At 50.1% G+C, this 21,127-nt stretch overlaps 1 pseudogene; it reads left to right on the forward strand.

Moving 5' to 3' along the window:
* LOC147119964 (uncharacterized) overlaps positions 1-19,505 on the forward strand; it is a 1,277,156-nt pseudogene extending 1,257,651 nt beyond the window's left edge.
* Positions 19,506-21,127: the final 1,622 nt, after the last annotated feature.

The raw sequence follows: 21,127 nt of genomic DNA on the forward strand, positions 1-21,127 counted from the left end.
AGTTGACAAGTTCGGTAAAAATTTAAGATAGTAATTTATCAATTCCAGGAACTACCTTAATTGTGAGACATTTTCAGGCGCTGGTGCTTTTATGACATCTTCAATTTTCTCAGGGGACTTATGTAACCCTTCTTCATTAATTATGTGGCCACAATATGATATTTGTTCCTGGAAAAATTCACACTTGGGGCGGTTTGCTCGTAGGCCCCGTTCTCTCAGCCTAGTGAGCACCTTCTCCAAATTGGCAAGGTGTTCGTTATCGTTTTCTCCTGTTACAAGGATGTCGTCTAGGTAGCATTGAGTCCGAGGAATCCCTTGCAGGACTTGTTCCATAACTCTTTGCCAGATAGCTGGAGCTGATGCTATTCTGAAAACCAGTCGATTGTACTGGTACAGGCCTTTGTGTGTGTTTATTATGAGATACTTTTTAGAGGCCTCCTCAACCTCCATCTGTAGATATGCCTGTGCCAAGTCAATTTTCGTGAAACGTTTCCCTCCGGATAGTGAGGCGAAAATATCTTCTATCCTCGGAAGAGGATACTGTACCGTGTGAAGGACCGGGTTTACAGTCACCCTGAAGTCCCCACAGATGCGAATTTTTCTCTGTTCTTCAGATTTATCATTATTCAAAGTTTTCTTCATGACCGGGACGATGGGTGTTGCCCATTCACTCCAATCTATCTTGGATAACATGCCTGTCCTTTCCAAATTCTCCAGCTCTGCCTCGACTGCTGGACAAATTGCGTATGGCACCGGCCTTGCCTTAAAAAACTTGGGAATTGCCGCATCTTCCACCTTTATTGAGGCAGTGACGCCTTTCAAGGTTCCTAGTTCCTGTTGGAACACTTCTTTGGCGTTGGCCAAGATGTCTTTTAATCGTTCAGGTATGATGTCATCATCATTTTCTTTCTTACTGGTCACCGTCAGTGCTTGAATGGAGTGCCAGTCCAAACGTATCTTCCTGATCTATTCACATCCCAACAGCGGTGGACCACCATTTTGCAGAACGTATAAATACAACTTCTGTATTTCCTTGCCGTTGTATACAACAGGCACCTTTATTTTCCCTTTGTGGTATACTTTCTGCTCCGTATATGTTTTCAAGATAATGGATGTGTCTTTTAAAGGTATATGCGGAAATAGCCGCTCGTAATCCCATCTACTTTTGACGGTCAGAGCTGATCCTGTATCTAGCTCCATTTTAACTGGGGACCCCGCTATCGTGAGGGTAACCCAAATGGTCTGGTAATCTTCTTTGGCAATTACATTTTGTAATTTGAGAGAGCTTAGTCTCTTGTTTCCGGAGTCGCTATCGCTCTTCTGGTCTTTGGAGCTACTGTCCGTCATCATTTGTACCTTTCTGTACTTTTCCTTATTGATTTTTTTTCTGTCAGTGTATTTTTTGTTTCCAGATCGGCATACACGTGTAATGTGTTCCATCTTTCCGCATTGCCTGCATGCTTTGTCCTTGAACCAGCAGTCCCTCTGGTCATGGGTGGATCTGCCGCAGCGACAACAACTCTCGAAACCCTGTGTCATTTCATGGGTGCCGAAGTCCTGTGGTTTTTGCTGTAAATCTGCAGCTCCTCTTGCTGCTGCTTTGTATGATACAGCTACAGTGAAAGCCTTGTCCAGTGTCAAATCTTTCTCAGAAAGTAGCCTTTTTTGTGTTCCTTCACTTAGGAGACCGCAGGCGAATTTGTCTCGTCGAGAATCTGCCAGTCCTGCCCCGAATTGGCAGTGTAGGGTATCAACAATCTCCTTAAAATTCTTGTCCATCGGTTTGGCTGGAGTGATTACGTTTCGTAACAGCCTGCATGTCCTTGCGCCCATTAGATTTAGAAGTACCGATGCCTTTTTATCATCCTTTATTTCATTCGCTGTGCAATATACTTCCACTCTTTCCACATATGTGGCCCAATCCTCTACATCACTATCGAAAGTAGTAATGTTGCCAGTCTTAGGCATCTTGAAAAAAAAATGGCGCCTCCCGCGCTTTCCTTTCTTTCTTGCTGAAAAAAAAATGGCGCCTCCCGCGCTTTCCCGCCGCTGTTGCTGCTGACAACGCTGTTCTCCGCGGTTTTTAATTATACAAATATTTTTAATAGTCGGAGACTTGTTCCCGCCGGACTCTCTGGGACTTTCCCCTCCCTCTGCGTGGTCCGAACGCCGACCTGCTTTGCAGAGCTGGCCGTCTCCCGAGTGCTCCACCCTTCGTCTCTGTTTGCCTGCGCCTTCACTGCTTGGCCCCGCTGTAGAGCCAACCGATCAAGCCCCAGCCCGCCACCCAGGAAGGATTATTGCAGTACCTGCCACCAGCCCGGCTAGCTGGTGAAACCACAGTTTTTTTCTTTTTTTTTTTCTTTTCTTCTTCCTTCGTCTGAGGAATCGATCTCCTTGAGGTGCTGCCAAGTTGCAGGTAAGTCCGTTTCCAATTCGTCGCCACTGTTGTATCCGTGTGTTAATGGAGACACGGAATGCAGGAGTTGGTTTACAGGTGTTTACTGGACAAAGTCTGGAGGTGAACTAAAAGATACAAGACAATATACAGGCTTATATAGCCCGAGTGGCCATTACCGGCATTACAGTACACAGGGGGCTCTTAAAGGCACATACACCACAATACAGTAACAAATATCATGAATATATTATGAATATTGTACAGTAATATAGTACAATCACAAACTTCATGTTATCCATTTGATAAATGTAGGAATCCTTTTTTTTTTAATCTGTAACATATATCCTTCCTTAGATAAGGAGACCAAAACTGTACACAATATTCCAACTGTGGTCTCACCAAGGCTCTATATAAAAGTCTAACTGCAATTATATAGGGCCTTGGTGAGACTACACCTGGAGTACTGTGTACGGTTTTGGTCTCCTTACCTAAGGAAGGATATACTTGCCTTAGAGGGAGTGCATCGCAGGTTCACCAGACTGATTCCTGGGATGGGGAGGGGGTGGGGGGACTATCCTATGAGGAGAAATGGAGGAGACTACGCCTATATTTTCCTAGAATTTAGAAGAATGAGAGGTGATCTCACTGAAACATAAAATTCTTACAGGGCTTGACAGGGTAGATGCTGGAAGGATGTTTCCCCTGGCTGGGGAGTCCAGAATTAGAGGTCACAGCCTCAGAATAAGGTGTCGGTCATTTAAGACTGAGATGAGGCAAAATTTCTTCACTCAAGGGGTGGTGAATCTTTGGAATTCTCTACCCCAGAGGGCTGTGGAGGCTCAGTCGTTGAGTAAATTCAAGACAGAGATCGATAGAATTTTGGGCACTAAGGGAATTAAGGGAATTAAGGGATATGGGGATAGTGCAGGAAGGTGGAGTTGAGGTAGAGGATCAGCCATGATCTTATTGAATGGTGGAGAAGGCTCGAAGGGCTGATTGGTGGAGCAGGCTCGAGGGGCTGTGGCAGAGCAGGCTCGAAGGGCCGACTGGCCGACTCCTGCTCCTATTTCTTATGTTCTTATGTAACTGAGAGGCTTGTAGCACATTTGCAGGGTTCCTTTGATCTATGAAGCAGTAATACTGCCTGTCTGAAGTTCTTGCATAATTTCACGAATAATTCGGAAGAGTGCCTGCAGTTTTAAAAACTATACTCACTATGTTAATAGAGCTAGCACATTAAATTATGCAAATTGAACCTGTTGTGCAAATGTAAATTGGATTAATTAGAAAATAGTCTTTCCCGAGTACCTAAAAATCATAAATCTGATCTTTAGTCATCATGCAGATTGTACTCATTGTGCTAAAATTGAGAATATTTTTCAATTGGTTATAATTTTCAGTTATATAAAGATATTGGCCCTGAATTTCCAATTAGAGTCTTCCTGCAGGCGAATGCCTCCAATCAGAAAAAATTCTATGAACCTACCTGCTGGTCCTGTAGATCCCGAGGCTTCCGCTCCTGGGCCTCACCTCTTCAAAATGCGCAGAGGCCCAGGTATCCCAGGGCCACATGCAGTTTGCATGAAGGTTTAATGAAGGGAGTGGAATAGTCAGTGGAAGTTAAAGGGATTTGAGAGAGAGAGAGAGAGAGCAGGACAGACGGTACAAGAAAAGCAAAAGGGGATGTCAGGAAGAAGGGATGTAGCAGAAAGCAGGGTAAACAAATTAGAGAGGAACTGACTGTAAAAGGCAAGAGAGAGGAAGGTGCAGGAAGGAGGGATATAACACAAGGAGAGTGGGACATAGCATAGTGGTAATGTCACTGGGCTAGTAATTCAGAGACCTGGACTAATGATCCAAGAGATGTGAGAAGGGGTTGGGAACCTGTGCAGGGAGACAGAGGAAAGGGAAGCAAGGATAGAAACAAAAGACAGGAAGGAGAAAAGCAAAAGTGGAAGGCAGAAATATCAAGGGTGTTAATCAAATAGGGCTACAGTAAATAATAATTCTAAAAGGACTAAGGGCGTTAGAAAACAAGCCGGAAGGCTTTGTGTCTTAATGCGAGGAGCATTCGTAATTAGGTGGATGAATTAGCTGCGCAAATAAATGTAAACAGATATGATGTGTTTGGAATTACGGAGACATGGCTCCTGGATGACCAAGGCTGGGAATTCAACATCCAGGGGTATTCAATATTCAGGAAGGACAGGCAAAAAGGAAAAGGATGTGGGGTAGCATTGCTGGTTAAAGAGGAGATTAACACAATAGTAAGGAAGGATATTAGCTCTGATGATGTGGAATCTGTATGGGTAGAGCTGAGAAACACCAAGGGGCAGAAAACGTTTGTGCGAGTTATATACAGACCCCCAAACAGTAATGCTGAGGTTGGGGATGGCATTAAATGGGAAATTAGAGACGCGTGCAGTAAGGGCACAGCAGTTATCATGGGTGACTTTAATCTACATATAGATTGGGCTAACCAAATTAGTAACAATACTGTGGAGGAGGAATTCCTAGCATGTATACGGGATGGTTTCCTGGTCCAATATGTCGAGGAACCAACTAGAGATCAGGCCATCTTAGACTGGGTATTATGTAATGAGAAAGGATTAATTAGCAATCTTGTTGTGTGAGGCCCCTTGGGGAGGAGCGATGATGGAATTCTTCCTTAAAATGGAGAGTGAAGTAGTTGACTCAGAGACTTGGGTCCTGAATTTAAATAAAGGAAACTACGATGGTATGAGGCGTGAGTTGGCTAGGATGGATTGGGGAACATTACTTAAAGGGTTGACGGTGGACAGGCAATGGCAAACATTTAAAGATCACATGGATGAACTACAGAATTTGTTCATCCCTATTTGGTATAAAAATAAAACAAAAAAAGTGACTCAACCGTGGCTAACAAGGGAAATTAGGGATAGCATAAGATCCAAGGTGAGGACATATAATTTGGCCAAAAAAAGCAGTAAACCTGAGGATTGGGAGCAGTTTAGGATTCAGCAAAGGAGGACAAAGGGATTAATTAAGAGGGGGAAAATAGATTATGAGAGTAAGCTTGCAGGAAACATAAAAGCTGACTGTAAAAGCTTCTATAGATATGTGAAGAGAAAAAGATTGGTGAAGTCAAGCGTAGGTTCCTCGCAGTCAGAATCAGGGGAATTTACAATGGGGAACAAAGAAATGGTTGACCAATTAAATACATACTTTGGTTCTGTCTTCACAAAGGAGGACACAAATAACCTCCCAGAGATGTCGGGAAACATAGGCCTAGAAATTGGGTATAGCCCCGCTTGAGGCGTTAGAACTGGCGCTACGCAAAGTTTATAGCCAGACGAAACTTATCACCGCCTGGCGCGATATTGGGTTGCATCGCCCCTAAAGGTGATTGAGGTGCGAATTCAGGCATTACACGGGACTCCTAAGGCGCTAAACTTCCGGCGCAACCCAATATCGGAGCGGACGGGCATAGCGCAGGTGCTCTCAATTACCGATGACCATGAGACTTCCAGGCGCTGGCCAGCTCTTAAAAGGGTGGGTCAGTCAGCTTCAGCATCCACACTCTGCGCCTTGCAGGCCTCAGAATCGGCGCAGGCCCTTCTCTGGCGCTAAAATCTTGGACCAGATGGAGAAGATGAGACAGAGAGCAGAGCGCTTCACCAATGAGGCTCTGGAGCAATTGGTGGCCGCACTGGAGCACCGGCGAGATGTTCTCTACCCAGACAATGGCAAGAGGCTGAATCATAAGGACTACCGATGAGCTTGGAGGGATGTATGCCAGAGGGTCAATTCCAGCAGCATGGTGACCAGGAGCCCTGTCCAATGCAGAAAGAAATTCAACGACTTCACTCGGGTCGTGAGGGTGAGTGTTGTTTCTGCAAACTTCTAGATCCCTTCATTTGCACCTGACTTTATGGCTACAGGGTGGGCTGTGCCCCATTGGCCATCTGCCAGCAAGCACCCATGGCCCTTTCTGGGCGCACACATGCACATTTGACTCATGGCATCATGTAAGGGCTCTTGCACCATGGGGGGCATGAGATGATCACTCAGGGCATCATGTAAGGGCTCTTCCACCATGGGGGGCATGAGATGATCACTCAGGGCATCATCCTTTCCCCTGCAGTCCAAGCTGGCGAGGATTGGCAAAGACCAGCTTCGCACCGGTGGAGGACCTCCACAAGTGGTCACTCTCACGGATCTCGAGGAGTCCACCAGATTCTTGGAGGACGTCTGAGTGGTCCTGTAACCACTGCAGCTGCTGACCCCATTATCGACAGCGATGATAAGGTTCTCACCTTTTACAACTGTCTCCTTCCACTTGTTCCCCCCGCCAGCATGCTTTCTCACTGTGGACCCATGTCATAGCCTTGCCGCAATCTGGCATCCCTTGCTGCCAAGCTGTCCTTTTGCTAAAGCCACTCTTCCACCTCCCTGCTTTCAGATGCTGCATCACCAGCTCGGGAGCCGGGCCCTCAAGCTGCCAGAGCCAGTGCCTCTGAAGGCCCAATGAGAAAATTACTGTCCAACAGAAGGTCAGGAACTCTCTCCAGCAACGATTAGAATGGCCAGCCCAAATGACTGCAGCTTTTATACTAGTGCTGTCCCCTTTAAATAGCGCCCCCCGAGTCCGAGAAGGGCCTGGGAATGCTCCATCCAACTGTCACTAATAGCGCCAGGCGGAAAGGTTGTGGGCGCCACCGAATATCCGGTCCGGGGCACCAAAAAGGCGTTGCACACCGAAATGACGTCATGATCTGCCTGCGCCCGCGGGCACGCGCAAAGAGGTAGCGCCAGCGCTAAAAGGATACTCAATATGGGAGGTGGCGCTATATTCACTGCGCTCGCCCGAAAATTGGGTAACGCCCCAATTTTCAGGCTCTTTAGGCGCTAATTGCTGGCGCTACCAACCGAATTTCTAGGCCATAGGGTCTAATGAGAGGGAGGAATTGAATGAAATCAGTATTTGTAGGGAAATGGTGTTAGCAAAATTGATGGGATTGAAGGCCGATAAATCCCCAGGGCCTGATAATCTACATCCTAGGGTACTTAAGGAAGTGGTCCTAGAAATAGTAGATGCATTGCTGGTCATCTTACAAAATTCTATAGACTCTGGAACAGTTCCCATGGATTGGAGGATAGCTAATGTAACCCCACTATTTAAAAAGGGTGGTAGAGAGAAAACGGGGAATTATAGACCAGTAAGCCTGACATAGGTAGTGGGAAAAATGCTAGGGTCCATTATAAAAGATGTAATAGCAGAGCACTTGGAAAACAGTGACAGGGTCGGACAAAGTCAACATGGATTTGCAAAAGGTAAATCATGCTCGACTAATCTACTGGAAGTTTTTGAGGATGTAACTGGTAGAATAGATAAGGGAGAGCCAGTGGATGTGGTGTATTTGGACTTTCAGAAGGCTTTCGATAAGGTCCCGCATAAGAGATTAGCGTGCAAAGTTAAAGCACATGGGATTGGGTTAAGGTACTGGCTTGGATAGAGAACTGGTTGGCAGACAGGAAGCAAAGAGTTGGAATAAACAGGTCTTTTTCCGAGTGGCAGGCAGTGACTAGTCGGGTACCACAGGGATTGGTACTAGGACCCTAGCTATTCACAATATATATAAATGATCTAGCCAAGGGAACTAGATGTAATATCTCCAAGTCTGCAGATGACACAAAGCTGCGTGGGCATGTGTGCTGTGAGGAGGATGCAGAGAAACTCCAGTATGATTTCAACAGGTTGGGTGATTGGGCAGATGCATGGCAAATGCAGTTTAATGTGGATAAATGCGAGGTTATCCACTTCAGTGGCAAAAACAGGAAGACAGATTATTATCTGAACGACAATAGATTGGGAAAAGGGGAAGTGCAACGAGACCTGGGTGTCCTTGTGCACCAGTCGCTGAAGATAAGCATGCAGGTGCAACAGGCGGTTAAGAAGGCAAATGGTATGTTGGCCTTCATAGCGAGAGGATTCGAGTACAGGAGCAAGGATGTCTTGCTGCAGTTGTACAGGGCCTTGGTGAGACCACACCTTGAGTATTGTGTGCAGTTTTGGTCGCCTTATCTGAGGAAGGATGTTCTTGCCATGGAGAGAGTGCCGCGAAGATTCACCAGACTGAAATCTAGGATGGCAGTTATGACGATTGAGGAGAGGTTGGATCGATTAGGCTTATATTCGCTAGAGTTTAGAAGAATGAGAGGGGATCTCATTGAAATTTATAAAATTCTAACCAGACTAGATGCAGGAAGGATGTTCCCGATGGTCGGGGAGTCCAGAACCAGGGGTCACAGTCTAAGGATAAGGGATAAGCCATTTAGGACAGAGATGAGGAGGAATTTCTTCACCCAGAGATTGGTGAACCTGTGTAATTCTCTGCCACACAGGGCAGTTGAGGCCAATTCATTAAATATATTCAAGAAGGAGTTGGATATATTTCTAGAAGCTAAAGGGATCAAGGGATATGGGGAGAAGGCAGGGATAGGGTACTGAATTTGGATGATCAGCCATGATCTCATTAAATGGCAGAACAGACTCAAGGGGCCGAATGGCCTACTCCTGCTCCTATCTTCTATGTTTCTATGAGTTCAAATCCCACCAGGGCAGCTGGGGAATTTAGAATCATAGGGCTAGATTTTCAGTATAGGCAGTTTTGGGGCGCTAACCTTAGCGCCCGCCCGAAGTTAGCGCCCGCCCCAAAGTAGCGCCCCGTTGCCGGGAATTCAGTGGCTTCGCCCTAAGAGGTTGGTGGAGCGCTAAAAGAGGCGTTCCACTACTCTCTTTAGGTGCTAAGCTGGCGGTCCAGAGGGATAGCGCCCAGGCGGGGCGCAGCACGGGTGCGGTCATTTTTGCACTGACAGCAGACCCCGTGGTGCCGACCAGCTCTTAAAGGGGGAAGGGACGAATTGGTCTGCTGCCACGCCCTGCACACTGCAGCCTTGCAAAGAGGCCTCAACACTACTGCTCAGCCCCAGGGAGTCATGGCAACGCCAGAGAAGGCCCGTCAGCGTGCCCTGCGCTTCTCAGAGGGTGATCTGGACATCATGGTCGCAGCTCTGGAGGTGAGGCGCAAGATCTTGTTTCCAGACAGTGGGAGGAATCCAACCCACCACGACTACACCAAAGCCTGGAAGCAGATCGCCCAGAGGGTGACGTTCACCGGCGAGGCCCCCAGGACCCACACACAATGCCGTAAGAAATACAACGATCTGACCAGGATTGTGAGGGTGAGTAGCCTTTCCAGTCTCCTCCTCATTCTTGCATGTACACCTGACATGATGGGCAAAGGGACCTGAAAGTCCTTTTGGCCAGCCCTCAGCCAGCAGCATTGGGACAGTCATGAGCATCAAATGGCCATTCGGCACTCTACACTTTGGCCAAGCTATTCCACCATGGGAGGCAGTGGACAGTACATCAGGGCTTCACTCTGTCCAAGCTATTCCACCATGGGCGGCAGTGCTCACTACATCAGGGCTTCACTCTGTCCAAGCTATTCCACCATGGGAGGCAGTGCACACTACATCAGGGCTTCACTCTGTCCAAGCTATTCCACCATGGGAGGCAGTGCACACTACATCAGGGCTTCACTGCGCACTTACAGCCCGTCCTTTCTCTTGCAGGCTAAAGTAGCGTTTAATCGCCAGGCCCGTGCCAGGGGTGGCCACGCCAAGCTGCAGAAGCTCACTCGGCTGGAGGAGCGCGTGTGTGTGCTCATGGGAGCACGTGTGATTGTCCCCACAGCATGCGGTGTATCCGACCCTCCACTGCCCGGCAATGGTAAGGACCTCGCCTTTTGCCCCTCTCGCGTCGCACTGGCCCATCCGAGCTACCTCCTTTGCCACTGTCCCACCAATGCGCTGAATCCCACCAGTCCTAACTCCCTCGCTGACGCCGTCTCCTCACTCTGAAGCTACTCTTGTGCATTCCTGCTTTCAGCTGGTGACGACCAGGACCCTGAGGCTGCCAGTGACAGCACCTCCAACCAGGAGGAGGAGGAGGAGCAAGCCGGACCTTCGGGGGAACAGTCACGTCCCGCAGGAGAGGAGGAAATGCTCGACACCTCCTCACTGGACGAGTGCCTGGAGGAACTGTCGCAGGGCAATGCAGCTTCTGGGACCAGTGGCGTCCAGCCACCCAGCAGCCGTGCGCGTGGCCCGCGGCCTTCCCCCCAAAGGGGGGAAGGATCAGAGGGGAGTGCTGCTGCTCGGCACACTCGCCGTCACCAACGCGGCAAGGGTCCCCTAGTTCGGCCCCCTCCTCCCCAGCGGGAGAGTCGCGACTCCAGTCCGGACACCTTCACTTCGGAGGAGGTGCGGAAGCTCGATCAGATGGCCGACGACTCGGACCGGCGCCACACGGAGCTCATGAGCGTGGTGGGGCGCATGCCTGAGGCCATCGAGTCGCTGGCGACCAGTGTGCGCGAGTTCGGGGCAGCAACTGCCGCGACTGGCCGCATGCTAACTGATGCCGTCAAGACCCTGGCGGATGTGATGCGCGCGCACACCAGGACCACAGGGCCACTCACTGCTGCCACACGCGCTGTCTCAGGCAGGCATCGCCAGGGCAGGCGCCGCGCTGGACCATCCCAGCAAGCCGGCCGTCGGCTGATTGCTGCGGATCCTGCAGTGCGGGCCCGGCCGAGTGCCACCGCGCCACAGCACCAGCCAGCGCATCCCAGACGCCTGCTGGCCCACATTGCGCCATCCGTCGCCGCCATTCCCCCTCTGGGCCGTCAAGGGCAAGCGGCTGCAGCTGATGGTGGCCAGGCTCAGGTGCGCCACTCAGGAGACGGCCCCTCGAGGCCCAAACGCCGTGTAGGCCGCCCCCCAGCGGCATCTGGCAGAAGGGCATCTGAGCCTCAGGCGCCTTCCCCCAGCCTCGCAGCAGCCACTGGGCAGAGCTTGCGAAGGAGCAGCAGGCAGGGCAGGGGAGGCAAAATGCTGGCCAAGGTCTCGCCCTCGCGGGCCACTCAGTAGAGGGTGTGGCCAGCTTTCCTTTAATATGGCGGTGGCCATCTTTATTTTGCCCATGGTTGTGCTTTTGGAGGGCTTTTTTTTTGCGTTAGGCCGACGTTGAGGCCCGGTTTCAATAAAGGTGGAGTGGCTCCTCCCCAGTTTGTGGGAGTGAGTCGTTTGTTGGGCTTTTTGTGGGGCCCGTTTATTGTTTTTGGGGATTCATGTGGGAAGGGCTTTTCATTTTTGTTTAATAAAAAATTATCTTTATTCATGCAGTCTCCATGGTTGTTCTTCTTAGTGTTTGTTGGCTTCGCCGGCTGAGGGCTTGCGGAGCGGCTGCATTCATCTTCCCTCATGGCCCCTGGCCATTCCCTGACAGGGGGCTTAGAAGTACCGTGTAATAAGGTGGCGTCGTGCGGCCCTTGGCCCTGGTCGCTCCCTCCTGGGAACGTAGTCCTGCTCCTCCTCCTCCTCCTCCTCCTCCTCCTCATGCTCCTCCTGCTCCTCCTCCTGAGGTGCTGGTCCAACGTCAGGTGGCAGTGCCTGAGTCCTGCGGATAGCCAGGTTGTGTAGCATGCAGCAAACCACCACAAATTGGGAGACCCGGTCCGGCGAATACTGGAGAGCTCCTCCGGAGCGATCAAGGCAGCGGAACCGCTGCTTGAGGACCCCAATAGTTAGCTCGATGATGTTGCGGGTGGTTTGATGGCTCTCGTTGTAGGCCTCTTCAGCAGCGGTCCTGGGCGCGCGGAGCGGGGTCATGAGCCAGGTGCACAAAGGATAGCCTTTGTCCCCGAATAGCCATCCTCTTGGGGGAGGCTGTGCCTGGAACATGTCATGCACAGTACTCTGCCGCAGGATAAAGGCATCGTGGCTGCTGCCTGGGAAGCTGGCATTGACTGCCATGATGCGCTGCTTGTGGTCACAGACCAGCTGCACATTCAGAGAATGGTAGCCCTTCCTGTTGCGATACTGCTCGCCATGCTCCAGAGGGGCCCACAAAGCCACATGCGTACAGTCAATGGCGCCCTGCACCAAGGGGAAGTCCCCGAGTCTGGAAAATCCCAATGCGCGCTGATGCTGGCTCTCCAGGGCCATGGGGAAGGAGATGAATTGGCTTCTCCTTCTGAACAGTGCTTCGGTCACCTGGCAGATGCAGCGATGCGCGCCGTACTGGGAGATGTTTGCTATGTCCCCAGCAGCGTATTGGAAGGAGCCGGTGGCATAGAAGTTCAATGCCACTGTCACCTTCACTTCCACCGACAGAGACGTCCTGCACCTGAGCTTTGGCCGCAGATCTCGGCGAAGCAGGTGGCAGATCTCTGCAATCACCCCCTTCCGGAATCGGAGCCTTTTAACACATCGCGCGGCACTCATGTTTAGGTAGGAGCGCTGCTGGCGGTATAGCCTGACTGGGTAAGGCCTACGTGGCCGACGCCTGTAGCCCCCTCTGCCTCTAGCCAGGGCTGCCCCTCTCACAATGCGTCTGCGAGCCCTACGGACATGGAGCTGCAGCTCCGCGTTGGCACCCCATGCAACCCCCATCAAATCCTGGCAAACACTCTAATTTCCAAATGGCCACTTGCAGCGCTGTTGCCTGAGTCCAAAAATACCTGGCTCTTGCTGCTTGAAACCAGTTAGCTATCCTCTTTGTTGTGTCTCCAGAAATGCTTTGCACAAGACTGTTTTCTGAAATAATGGATGGCCTTTATACTGGAGAGGACGTTCCCTTTAATTAGCGCCCCCCGGGGCCCGCGCTGGTTGTGTTGCGTTCCTTTTTCCAAACGCTCCGGTCGCCCGCCGCACAATGGGGCGGTCCGACTGAAGTTTGCAATCGGGGCGGCCAAAGGGCGTTGCACGAGGATGTGACGTCATTTTCTGCGCGCGCATCCGGGCGGGCGCTAAACTTTGCGCCGGCGCTAACGGGCAACTTAATTTGGGGTGGGGCGCAAACTGCGCTGCGCCCGGGCGCTACACGCATAGCGCCCGGAAATCACTTCTCTTAAGGCGCTAACTGCTGGCGCAAGCAACTGAAAATCTAGCCCATAGAGTTATACAGCACAGAAAGGGGCTCTTTAGCCCATCGTGTCTGCGCCGGCCATCAATCCCTATCTATTTAAATTCAGTTAATTATATAAATTTGGAATAAAAAGCGAGTATCAGTAATGGTAACCATGAAACCATCGGATTGTTGTAAAAATCCATCTGGTTCACTAATGTCCTTCCTTTAGGGAAGAAAATCTGCCGTCCTTACCTGGTCTGGCCTCTATGTGACTCCAGACCCACAGCAATGTGGTTGACTCTTAACTGCCCTCTGAAATGGCCTAGCAAGCCACTGAGTTGTAACAAACTGCTACGAAAAACAATAAGAAGAATGAAATGGCATCGACCTCAGCACCGGCTACAGACATGGAAACGGCACACCCAGCCCAGTCGACCCTGAAAAGTCCTCCTCACCAACATCTGGAGACTTGTGCCAAAATTGAGAGAGCTGTCCCACAGACTAGTCAAGCAACAGCCAATGTCCCAAACTCTTCCATCACCATCCCTGTCCTGTCCCACTGGCACAGTGGTATACAGTCAGGAAGGAGTGGCCCAGGGAGTCCTCAACATTGACTCTGGACCCCATGAATTCTCAAGCATGGGCAAGGAAAGCTCCTGCTGATTACAACCTACCGCTCTCCCTCAGCTGAAGAATCAATACTCCATGTTGAACACCACTTGGAAGAAGCACTGAGAGTAGCAAGGGCACAGAATGTACTCTGGGTGGGGAACTTCAATGTCCATCCCCAAGAGTGGCTCGGTAGCACCACTACTGGTTGAGTCCTGAAGGACATGACTGCCTGCGACACGTGGTGAGAGAACCAACACAAGGGAAAAACCTACTTGACCTCATCCTCACCAATCTACCTGTCGCAGATACATCTGTCCATGTGTTGGTAGCAGTGACCACCGCACAGTCGTTGCAGAGACATAGGGCTAGATTTTCAGTATAGACAGTTTTAGGGCGCTAACCTTAGCGCCCGCCCGAAGTTAGCGCCCGCCCCAAAGTAGCGCCCCGTTGCCGGAAATTCAGTGGCTTCGCCCTAAGAGGTTGGTGGAGCGCTAAAAGAGGCGTTCCACTACTATCTTTAGGCGCTAAGCCGGCGGTGCAGAGCGCAACACCCGAGCTCGGGCGCAGTGCACGGCAGACACTCTGGTGCCAGTGGGCTCTTAAAGGGGAAGGGTGCATGTGTTTGTTTCAAAGGCAGAGTCTGGGAGGAGGAGGAGGAGGAGGAGGAGGTGGTGGCGGCGGCGGCGGCGGCGGTGGTGGTGGTGGCCAGAAACATAAATACACCGTTCACAACAACACACTGGATCCTTCCACACAACACATGCAGACTGCCTTTTATAGTGCAGGAGGAGTGCCCTTTAATTTGCGCTCCCCAGGGTGTGTTGCGTTCCATTTTACAAACGCTCTGGACGCCAGCCGCACAATGGGGCGGTCCGACTGAAGTTTGGATTCGGGGCGGCCAAAGGGTGTTGCACGAGGATGTGACGTCATTTTCTGCGCGCGCATCCGGGCGGCCGCTAAACTTTGCGCCGGCGCTAACGGGCAACTTAATTTGGGGCGGGGCACAAACTGCGCTGCGCCCGGGCGCTACACGCATAGCGCCCGAAAATCACTTCTCTTAAGGCGCTAACTGCTGGCGCAAGCAACTGAAAATCTAGCCCAAAGTCCCGTCTTCACACTGAGGACACCCTACATCGTGTTGTGTGGCACTACCACTGTGCTAAATGGAATAGATTCAGAACAGATCTAGCAGCTAAAAACTAGGCATCTATGAGGCACTGTGGGTCATCAGCAGCAGATTTGTCTTCCACCACAATCTGTAACCTCATGGCCCTGCATATCCCTCACTTTACTATTGCCATTAAGCCAGGAGACCAACCCTGGTTCAATGAGGAGCGTAGAAAAACACCAGGTGTACCTAAAAATGAGGTGCCAACCTGGGGAAGCTGCAACACAGGACTACATGCATGCTAAAAAGTGGAAGCAGCATGCTATAGACAGGGCTAAGCGATCCACAATCAACAGATCAGATCAAAGCTCTGCAGTTCTGCCACATCCAGTTGTGAATGGTGGTGGACCATTAAACAACTAATGGGAGGAGGCTCCATGAATATCCCCATCCTCAATGATGGTGGAGCCCAGCACGCGAATGCAAAAGACAAGGCTGAAGCATTTGCAACCACCTTCAGCCAGAAGTGCTGAGTGGATGATCCATATCGGCCCACTCCTGAGGTCCCCACCATCACAGAAGCCAGTCTTCAGCCAATTCGATTCACTCCACGTGATATCAAGAAATGGCTGAGCTCACTGGATACAACAAAGGCTATGGGCCCCGATAACATCCCAGCTATCATGCTGAAGACTTGTGCTCCAGAACTAACCGCGCCTATAGCTAAGCTGTTCCAGTACAGCTACAACATTGGCATCTATCCGACAATGTGGAAAACTGCCCAGGTATGTCCTGTCCACAAAAAGCAGGACAAATCCAATCCTGCCAATTACTGCCCCATCAGTCTACTCTCAATCATCAGCAAAGAGATGGAAGGTGTCATCGACAGTGCTATCAAGTGGCACATACTCACCAATAACCTGCTCACTGATGCCCAGTTTGGGTTCCGCCAAGACCACTCGGGTCCCGACCTCATTACAGCCTTGGTCCAAACATGGACAAAGGAGCTGAATTCCAGCGGTGAGGTGAGAGTGACTGCCCTTGACATCAAGGCAGCATTTGACCGAGTGTGGCAAGAAGGAGCCCTAGTAAAACTGAAGTCAATGGGAATCGGGGGGAAAACTCTCCACTGGCTGGAGTCATACCTAGCTCAAAGGAAGATGGTTGTAGTGATTGAAGGTCAATCATCACAGCCCCAGGACATCGCTGCAGGAGTTCCTCAGGGCAGTGTCCTAGGCCCAACCATCTTCAACTGCTTCATCAACGACCTTGGTCAGAAATGGGGATGTTCGCCGATGACTGCAAAGTGTTCAGTGCCATTCACAACTCCTCAGATAATGAAGCAGTCCATGCCCGCTTGCAACAAGTCCTGGGTGACATTCAGGTTTGGCCTGATAAGTGGCAGGTAACATTCATGCCTCAGAAGTGCCAGGCAATGACTATCTCCAACAAGCAAGAGTCTAACCACCTCCCCTTGACATTCAACGGCATTACCATCGCCGAATCCCCCACCAGCAACATCCTGGGGGTCACCATTGACTAAAAACTTTCCACCATCTACAAGGCACAAGTAAGGAGTGTGGTGGAATACTCTCCACCTGCCTGGATGAATGCAGCTCCAACAACACTCAAGAAGCTCGACACCATCCAGGACAAAGCAGCCCGCTTGATTGGCACCCCATCCACCACCTTAAACATTCACTCCCTCCACCACAGGCGTACCGTGTCTGCAGTGTGTACCACCAAAAGATGCACTGCAGCAACTCGCCAAGGCTTCTTCGGCAGCACCTCCCAAACCCACAACCTCTTCCACCTAGAAGGACAAGGGCAGCAGGTGCATGGGAACACCACCACCTCCAGGTTCCTCTCCAAGTCACACACCATCCTGACTTAGAAGTATATCGCCGATCCTTCATCGTCGCTGGGTCAAAATCCTGGTACTCCCTCCCTAACAGCACTGTGGGAGCACCTTCACCACACGGACTGCAGCGATTCAAGAAGGCCACCTTTTCAAGGGCAATTAGGGATGGGCAATAAATGCTGGCCTTGCCAGTGACGCCCACCTCCCATAAAGGAATAAAAAAATACACTACAAGGAGAAAGAAGGCGTGGCAGGAAGAGGGATATAACAAAGAGGAGCGCTTACAAGAGGGTGACGAGATATATTGGAGTGGGTGGGAGAGAGAGGAGGGCAGGAAGATGAGACTGAATAGACAAAACGGGAAAGAAGGATAAAGGCACAGGTGAGGGAGAGCGTGAATAAAGGGAGCAGCGAGAGTGAGGAGGTCTGGCAGTAGTTAAAGCGCACCTGCAAGATATCTTGCATAATCATTCATAATCCACTGGAAATAAATCATGGTTGATAAATTACCAGTCAGTGAAGTATTATTGAAAGCATACACTTTTCATCTGATGCTCTTCATACACCCCTGCTGCTTCTGCCGTCTTCAGCAAACACAATAAAAACCCCGTTTACACTTACAAATTAAATCAGTGTGAAGCCAGTACTGGTGCAACATTGTGATTGGAAAACATTAAGGGCTAGATTTTGAGTTGCTTGCGCCAGCAGTTAGCGCCTTAAGAGAAGTGATTTTCGGGCGCTATGCGTGTAGCGCCTGGGCGCAGCGCAGTTTGCGCCCCGCCCCAAATTAAGTTGCCCGTTAGCGCTGGCGCAAAGTTTAGCGGCCGCCCGGATGCGCGCGCAGAAAATGACGTCACATCCTCGTGCAACGCCCTTTGGCCGCCCCGAATCCAAACTTCAGTCGGACCGCCCTATTGTGCGGCTGGCGTCCAGAGCGTTTGTAAAATGGAACGCAACACACTCTGGGGAGCGCAAATTACAAGGCACTCGTACAAAAGGCACTCTGCATGTGTTGTGTGGAAGTAAGCCGTGTGCTGTTGTGAACGGTCTGTTTATGTTTGCGGCCTCCTCCTCCTCCTCCTCCTCCTCCTCCTCCTCCTCCTCCTCCTCCCCCTCCCCCTCCTCCTCCTCCTCCTCCTCCTCCTCCTCCCTCCCGTTTCCCCCCAGACTTTGCATTTGAAAAAAAATACATGCACCCTTCCCCTTTAAGAGCTCACTGGCACCAGAGTGTCTGCCATGCGCTGCGCCCGAGCTCGGGTGTTGCGCTCTCCACCGCCGGCTTAGCGCCTAAAGATACTAGTGGAACGCCTCTTTTAGCGCTCCACCAACCTCTTAGGGCGAAGCCACTGAATTTCCAGCAACGGGGCGCTACTTTGGGGCGGGCGATAACTTCGGGCGGGCGCTAAGCTTAGCGCCCCAAAACTGTCTATACTGAAAATCTAGCCCTAAATCTTTCCGTGCCACTTTCAAAGCTAAGAGGCTCCGGCTTCAAATTGCTTTTCCTGAATTGTAAACCACAACCTGTTAAAAAGCGCTTTGAACATTTCATACACGGGAGGTTTCAGAAGTCATGGATATTTGTGTTCCTCAGCTTTATGGCATGTTTGATGTGTGGTGGAATGGTGTGAATGGGGAGAGGAATGGGAAGGGTTGTGATTTGAGGAGACTATCCAAAGTATCTGTGGGAAGGGAAGCGGCGTTAATGGGGTAAGCCGCTCGCAACTGCTCCAAGGGGTAGTTTTCTGACTTTCAGCTCCCGGGAAGGAACCTCACCACCAAGAGCACGTATTGGAAATCGAGCACGCACTTCCGAGTACGAAGTCAAACGATGCGCCTTTTCGTGCAAAGGAGAAGTACAAAGAGTAGAGGGGAAACGATTAGCAGGCCCCGTCTGACCTTTTTTTTCAAATACTCATGGATCTTCTGAGCACTTGCAGCAATTCCATTGTGTGGCGTTTCCAACATTCGCTATGTTTTTATCTCTGATGTCTATGCGACAATGCTAATAATAGTTAAGTTTGCTCTGCTAGAATCTAGCCAATTGTTTAACGTGTGGTTCAGTTGTTGCAGAAGCCGCCCTCTTTCCCAAGCTACAAAGTGCCAGCCAGCAAAACTGGGCAAACCGGCAAGCGCACGGAGACTAAAGGACCCCAAGCATTGTCTCCTATTGAAGAACCAGGATAAGATCCGACAGGCGCTTTACAGCCAGAATGACAGAGGCCAAGACACGACTGCTGATTCCCGCGGGCATTTAGTAGACAGCCGGACATCACCAGAAGCGGTCTCCCTCCCTGCAATAACTGCAGCCGATACCAATGCGATGCGGCCACTAGTTACAACGGTGGGGTCACAGCCAACTGAGGACATTGCTGAATGAAGACAAGAGAAGCTCTGAATTCCCCTGACCCCCCTCAGAGGATCTTAGCACCTCGGAATCCAGCAGTTTCCCAAAGGACGAGAGTCCCACGCTACTGAAAGGCGACAGTACAAATGGAGCATTACTGTCGCAACAGGAGACAACTGAGAAACTGCGATAATCACATTTCAGAGTTGATGCATTAAAAGAATGAGCAAGGCCTTACTTATGGCATTCTTTTCTGTGTCAGAACCAACCATTACATTTATTTAAAAAAACATTGTAATACAACAGTTAACTGTAGAACAGAGGCAGTGAGGGCAAATGCTTTCTAACATGCTCCGGACTAATTGGGTTGCCATTCGTCCATTTTGGGGATTTGGAGAAAGGTGATTAATAAAAATCATGCCCCCCACCACCATGCCCCAGATTACAAACCAGGATTCACGGAAAACCAGCGTCATCTCCATCAGTAATATACCGCAGTGAGCCGTCCCACACTTCATGCAGCACCTTTGTTTACAGCTAATAGTTTTTTGGAATACTTCTCAGTCACAATTAATCACAAGTTTCTCGGCAAATATTTACCACTTTGGCCATTGCTGCCCTCCCCCAACACCGACTGAGTCCCACAGGCCTCGACTTCCACCTTCTCAACACCTGCAGCAGACTAAGGACAAATACATTATAAGAAACTTAAAACAAAACTCGGCAGCTCCGAGCTAAGTGTAAGTCCGAACATTTTAGACGTTTCTTACAATTAGGATCATTTACACTTTCTGCTTCCTGCACTTGGCTCTTTCAGATATGAAGCAATCTTAAAATGCGGCGTGCTTCGGGCTGCCAACGCTCCAGGATTGTCCTGGCGTTTCCAGGAATTCAAGATTCATCTGCAGGACGCTGCTGCGGGGATGGGGGCGGGGCGGGGAATCACATGGGTGTAAAATGATTTTTTAGTTTTCTTTGAATAATTTATTTTATTACTTATCAAATATTAGAGATGGGGAAAAGGCTGTTTGACTGGGTGGGGTGGAAGGAGATGGAAGGTCATGTGATGACATGTCCAACCAAAGTTGCCAACCCTGTGTGTGCTTCAGCTCCCTCTGTCCAGGAGTGTACTGGTTCCACAATATCTCCATCTTCCCAATTAGCCTGCCAATCAAACCTACAGCCTCACCTTTAAGTGACCCCAGGTTTGAGTTCAAGAAGCTTCTAGCCCTAAAGGGATGAACACCTACATTCTATTTTACATGGTATAATGTTCCTCTTATTATAAAACAGAAGGCCTTTGATTTATTGTGACCATTCATTAATGATATTTTAAAAACTTCAGACGTCACACAATATATCTTTCTGATCAGCAAAGCCTTGATTTTAAAATTCTCATCCTTGCATTCAAATCCCTCCATGGTTTCGCCCCTCCCTATCTCTGTAACCTCCTCCAGCCCTACAACCCTCCAAGATATCTGCGTTCTTACACCTCTGGCCTCTTGTGCATCCCCTATTTTCTTCACCCCACCACTGGCGGCCGTGCCTTCAACCGTCTAGGCCTTCAGCTCTGGAATTCCCTCCCCAAAGCTTTCCATCTCTCTCTTTCCTCCTTTAAGACTGCTGAAAATCTACCTCTTTGACCAAGCATTTCGTCACCTGTCTTAATGTCTCCTTCTTTAGCTCAGTGTCAATTGTCTGATGACGCTCCTGTGAAGCGCCTTGGGATGTTTTACTAGGTTGATCAGCCATGATCTCATTGAATGGCGGAGCAGGCTCGAGGGGCCGAATGGCCTACTCCTGCTCCTATCTTCTATGTTTCTATGTTAAAGTTGCTGTATAAATCC

This window comes from Somniosus microcephalus, chromosome 4, assembly GCF_052327205.1.
Source record: "Somniosus microcephalus isolate GS21.2 chromosome 4, FLI_Smic_1.0, whole genome shotgun sequence".
In the NCBI taxonomy this organism is placed as follows: Eukaryota; Metazoa; Chordata; class Chondrichthyes; order Squaliformes; family Somniosidae; genus Somniosus; species Somniosus microcephalus.